Source organism: Coregonus clupeaformis, unplaced genomic scaffold, assembly GCF_020615455.1.
Source record: "Coregonus clupeaformis isolate EN_2021a unplaced genomic scaffold, ASM2061545v1 scaf1644, whole genome shotgun sequence".
NCBI classification, from domain to species: Eukaryota; Metazoa; Chordata; class Actinopteri; order Salmoniformes; family Salmonidae; genus Coregonus; species Coregonus clupeaformis.
Window position 1 is genome coordinate 1 of NW_025535098.1, and position 6,261 is coordinate 6,261.

General features: G+C 43.7%; 1 long non-coding RNA gene across 2 annotated transcripts; it reads right to left on the reverse strand.

Moving 5' to 3' along the window:
* Window positions 1-840: 840 nt before the first annotated feature.
* On the reverse strand, window positions 841-5,625 carry LOC121544249. Of its 2 annotated transcripts, XR_006659728.1 has the most exons (4): window positions 5,473-5,625; window positions 5,165-5,274; window positions 4,952-5,001; window positions 841-880 (listed from the first exon to the last, which is right to left on the reverse strand). It is a non-coding gene; the product is annotated as an uncharacterized LOC121544249 (long non-coding RNA). The 2 variants fall into 2 exon arrangements; XR_006659729.1 differs by lacking the exon at window positions 841-880 and having other exon boundaries at window positions 4,899-5,001.
* Window positions 5,626-6,261: the final 636 nt, after the last annotated feature.

The window sequence follows — 6,261 nt, forward strand, 5'->3', positions numbered from 1 at the left end:
ATGCTTATTATTTTATGTTAGTTTCACACCTACCTGTAAGCATACTTTTTGTTTAGTGGAATTCTTTATACTTACCTTTTCATTTATGTAATTTCTACATGTCAGTTTGCAGAATAACAACTCAAGGTAACTTCATAAACAGGTCCTGGGGGCTATTCCAGAAAGGAGGTTCAACAAACTGAGCCTAACCCTGAACTCAGAGTTGACTTCCTGTGAAGTGAAACTGAGTTTTCAGTTACAGAACAGCTGATCTGAGTTAGGTAAGTTGACTCAGAGTGCGTTAACTCGGAGTTGAGCTTGTGCCTGACGACTAGTAAAAAGCCATCATCAATGGAGCTCCGATACGGTTATTCACCATGGCAACGGGAGAAAACAGGAAGCAGACATTTTCTGGCTGCGGCTGTTATATAAATCACTGGCAGAGTTTCAGATGCAGTCGTCTTTTCATTTTGAATTTAACATCACTTTATTTTATATTAGCCTTTAAGGAAGTGGTTGAATGTTGTTCAATGTTTTATTTTAGGCTATTTTGTTTTATTTAAAATCGGCTGAAAATTAAATATAAAAACATTTTATCTCATACTCAATGCGGCGACAAACTAGAAACACGGACTTTGAAATTACGTTGTTGGAAAAAATACAATTGGCTATACTGATGGTTTTCACATAACCTGCTTTCTGGAATGCCCCTCTGGTTCTCCTAGAGTTCTTTGAGTGATGTCATGTTTAAGCTGAATGAATAGCTAAGCAAAGGGATTGATAGTGAGGCCAGTACACTTACATTACAGGTCCTGAAAAAACTTGGAGGCATCTTCACGCAGGTACACAGGAAGTGCCTGAGGATGACGAGGGCCCGTCTCATATTTACATCACGTTGTTCCTACATGGACCAAAAATATCCATTACAATAATAATTACACAAATATCAAAAACATTCATTGTACACTAATTATAGTAAAAATGAAAATGTTAAAGGATAAGCAAGTTAGTTATTAACAAGCAAAGCATCAAAGTTGTGTGCTTATAGATCTGCTATTTCTGTTGTTGTTCTTTGTATTTAACAAAGTATTAATAAAGGGTTCAAGTGATCAACTGTTGACCCCACAGTTGAGATAAAAACATTTAGAGAAATAGCAAAAGAATGACTGTGGAAACTGTGATGTCACGAGAGGCTGTGTCCTGGAGGGACGTTACATCCCCCTGAGATGGCTGCAAACCCAGACAGCTATGGCTCCATCTGCTGGTATGGTCGGGAACTCCAACCCTCTATGGCCAATCTTCCCACGCAGCTGAAACCAATCAGGAGCTGATGAGCTGAAGGTTTGTTGAAGGGAAGAGACACGGTCTCCAACCTGGGCTCTCTGGAGGACAAGAGTGCTGCACGTCCACTTCCATGAGGAATATAAGGATTTGGAGATACTTACCTTTGGGAAATACTCACCTTTGGATATATGCACCTGTGGAAATACGTGTGGGACATTTGGAAGGACGTTTTGCTGGGTTGGCCACTCGCTGCAACGTGGAAGACAGTAAGACTGGGGAAAAGTTATTTGAGCGAGGGAGAGTTATGATTTTGGATGTGGAAGAGACATCCCTGAACTGTTAACCCTTAAGAGCCACCAGAGAACAGTATTGTGTTATACTTTCGTTAGTTTCCCAAGACCTTTAATAAAATCCTTGTTTGATTGAACCTGGTCTCCTGGCACTACTTGAGCAATCCCGCTGAAAGCTGTGTAGCCTCTCGTGACATCACAGATGGTGGAGAATACGGGCACGCTCAAGCGTTAATAGTGCATGTCAGAGGAGGATACCCGAAGGTTTGATCACCCAGTTTTCCAAGTTGGCCGTAGGCTCCCCGCCGACTGAAATGGAGGACATATTGAAAGCCCTTGTTGCTGGCCAGCAAGTCCAGATGCAAGCAAACGTGGCTCTCTTGGAGGAGCAAAAGAAAGCCAACCTTCTGAAGGCAGAGGAATTGCAGTTGCAGAGACAGAGGGTTGTCCAAAATACCCGCCCAATAAAGGCAAGTGACTTTATATCTAAGATGGGAGCTACCGATGACATTGAGGCATACCTGCATGCATTTGAGGCCACGGCCACTAGGAAGCCTGGCCCAAGCAACAGTGGGTTGGTCTGTTAGCCCCCTTTCTAACCGGGGGAATCGCTGAATGCTGTCCGGGACCTGGGCCCTGACCAGGTTACTGACTATGATGCCCTGAAGTCTGAGATCCTCAGCAGATATGGACTCACAAAGTTTGGTATGGCCCAGCGCTTCACAGCTGGACCTTCCAACCAGACCAACCTCCTCGGGCGCAGATGCATGAACTTGTCCGAATCGCAAGGAAATGGCTGGATCCGCAGAGGAATACAGCAGCAGGCGGTGGTGGAGGCCGTTGTGGTGGATCGTTACCCTACGCGCCCTGCCTTATGAGGCAAAACGGTTCATCAGTCAACAGGCCTTGACCACGGCTGATCTGACCGTGGAAGCTGTGGAAAAGTACCAGGCCACAGCGGAGATGCTGAATGCTTCCCTCGAAAAGACCCCAGGAGGGCGGCCCCACCACAAATGGGAAGAACCCGTCCAAAGGACCCCAAGGTCTCGAACCCAGCCACGTCAGGACTTATCCCGGCTCCAGGGGGAGCCAGAAACCAGGCGGGTCCAAGAAGAGTACACCAGGAGGGGGAAACTTCGACAGTGTTACCGTGTGTGGGGAGATGGGACATATCTCCTGGCAGTGTGGGAAACCAGCCGATGAACCTATGCCCACTGCGGAGTCCTCCAGCTCAGCACCCACACACCGTTTTGCCTCGCTCTTGGGAGTCGTAGATGGCGGCCCAGATCGACCCCCCACCTGCCCGGTAACTGTGAATCACCATGATGTGGAGGCCTTACTGGATTCTGGTAGCCGGGCCACCCTGGTGCGTAAGGATTTGGTGGGCCGACGTTTCATGGTGGTATCTGATCACGCCCCTCTGCAGTGGATGGCCAAGAACAAGGAATCAAACAGTAGAGTAACCAGATGGTTTTTGAGCTTGCAACCGTTTAACTTTTCTGTTGTCCACAGGGCTGGCAAGCACCACGGCAATGCGGACGCCCTCTCCCGGCGTGATGCCTTCTTCGCTGCCTTTACCGACGAGGACGTCGGTCCCGAGGAGGGGGATGTGTGATGTCACGAGAGGCTGTGTCCTGGAGGGACGTTACATCCCCTGAGATGGCTGCAAACCCAGACAGCTATGGCTCCATCTGCTGGTATGGTCGGGAACTCCAACCCTCTATGGCCAATCTTCCCACGCAGCTGAAACCAATCAGGAGCTGATGAGCTGAAGGTTTGTTGAAGGGAAGAGACACGGTCTCCAACCTGGGCTCTCTGGAGGACAAGAGTGCTGCACGTCCACTTCCATGAGGAATATAAGGATTTGGAGATACTTACCTTTGGGAAATACTCACCTTTGGATATATGCACCTGTGGAAATACGTGTGGGACATTTGGAAGGACGTTTTGCTGGGTTGGCCACTCGCTGCAACGTGGAAGACAGTAAGACTGGGGAAAAGTTATTTGAGCGAGGGAGAGTTATGATTTTGGATGTGGAAGAGACATCCCTGAACTGTTAACCCTTAAGAGCCACCAGAGAACAGTATTGTGTTATACTTTCGTTAGTTTCCCAAGACCTTTAATAAAATCCTTGTTTTGATTGAACCTGGTCTCCTGGCACTACTTGAGCAATCCCGCTGAAAGCTGTGTAGCCTCTCGTGACATCACAAAACACATAAAATAAAACCAATTATTAGTGTAACCCTCTCACCAGGCTCGAATTTGACTCTCACGATATTACCTTATTTAGAATATCTGAACAGCATGGGATATTAGGTGAGAAGGACATCTCCAATAAGAATCCCTATTGTAAACTTGCTAGGGTGAATGACAAATAGGGTATTAACTTCAGATAGAATTATTATAGACTTGGTTATTGTTATAAGGATATGCTTTCCCATGCATTAAATGAAACTGAAACAGTAAATGACTCCACCAATACAACAGACATAAGGTTCAAGATCTATATTAATCAAATGTTCAATGTATCACATCAAAAGAAATACAAATTATAAACCCCAATGATTTTTCCACAACCCCATGTCCAAATTATTTGCAAGCTTGCTTAAACCCTGGGCGCGCGTTGGAGCTCAAAAAAAAATGACGACATACATAAAGTCCCGAGGTCCACCCCACATTTGTAGTTACTCACTACTTGTAGATAATGCCTCAGCAAAATATAGTAGTTCCGTGCAGGTGTCCTCACAAGATCCACAGCAAACACAGCTATCAATGCAGCCAGTACTCGGTAGCAGCAACAGACATCCGTTGGAAACCCGAACTGATCGTCACAAGCAATTCTCTCCAAGTCTTGCACGATGCTAGGCTAACCTCTAGGATGTCGAATGTCTCCACAATGCGACGGCAGCTTCAGTCTCCACTTGGTCTTTCTTAACTAAATAATAAACACTCTCTTATAAAAATAAAATCAGGATTTCCCTTAAAAAAAAAACTCTGTAGGTATGGTTTTGTTCTCTCTTTATCGTTTCCTTTGGTCGTTTTTCCTTCACCAACACCACTAACATCTCTCCTCTCCCTTCTTTCAACTTTTCCCTCCCTTTTCTTTCCCGGCAACCAGTCCACTCTCCCATTGGCCACAACTTAACTTAACTTAAGTTAGCTCATTGGTCAAAACTTTAACGAGATACGTGGGAAATTTAAACTTAAAAGTAAACCAACCTATTCACTTGTAAAAAAATTTAAAACATTGCTTCAAAAGAAATGCATTAATGACATTACAAATCAGGAGCTATTCGATCACCTTTTAAATCTAATACCAATGAATTATAACAAATACACTCTATACTTGGTTTTAGCAATGTATTACATTAGTAACACTATTTCATAATACATCCTACCTGAACTGTTAAAAGGATTTCGAGATGATCTCACAACCACACACTTGAGCCTAGGAAGAAATACAAACACAGGCCTGGTTAGCATCATGATAACACACTCACATTATGTTGTTTAGCATTGTTCGTTTCACGCTAGCACACACGTACACACAGCTCGATAACGTAAAATATTTACTGTGTAAGGCAGACACTTATTGAAATAAGTATACTCACAGTACGCACTTGCATTACCGGCGAACAGCGAAAACTCATGGACCTTCCTCCACCGTCAATGTCCCGGGCAAACATGCATTATGGGAAATGTAGTTCATCCAGGAAACCTGCTGATAACGTTACGTTGTAAGCTGAAGTAACGTAACGTATTTGTCACATATTTAACAACTTCTAAAGTTACAATTACTTGGATTTTTAAACTATTTACAACAAATATTCACTGTGCACATTGTACAAATGTATTCCCAGTTCCACATTTAAGACTATCGAAATTCAATTAAAAAAACAACAACATTAGAGTTACTTACCAAATCAGAGGTGATGATAAGATGGCGCTTAAGAAAACGAAGGCAATAAGACTAATGATAAAAACGGAGGTGGTGGTGGTTTCAAGCGGGCAGCATAAAAGTGCGCATTGCAAACAAATTAAAACAAATTAAACTGTGTTCCACATCCACACGGGCGGCCAAACATCACCGCATCAAGGCAAATTCAAGATGGCTGACTCAGCTTTCCTGAGGGAGAGATGACCCACCCACCAGAACGTCATGACGTCGATAACGTCATGACACTACCTAAACTTTTTTTGAGCGCTCCACACAAATTACCTATAAAATATTGAGCCCTCTTCAATTAAAGTGGCATAAATCTCAACAGAGCTCAACACTTTATAGTTTGGTCAACTGCATAACGACATTTGACTGTTATGACCTTATTACTTATGAGCTAGTACAACTGTTTGGGATTACAGTGTATTACTTAAGTGCCTTGTTGCAAACAGGATGCATGTTTTCGAATACTTTTATTCTGTAGAGACTTCCTTTCTTTTCACTCTGCCAATTAGGTTAGTATTGTGGAGTAACTACAATGTTTTGGATCCATCCTCAGTTTTCTCCTATCGCAGTCATTAAACTCTGTAACTGTTTTAAAGTCACCATTGGCCTCATGGTGAAATCCCTGAGCAGTTTCCTTCCTCTCCGGCAACTGAGTTAGGAAGGACGTCTGTATCTTTGTAGTGACTGGGTGTATTGATACACCATCCAACGTGTAATTAATGACTGCACCATACTCGCCATACATACAGTATGAAAATGTAT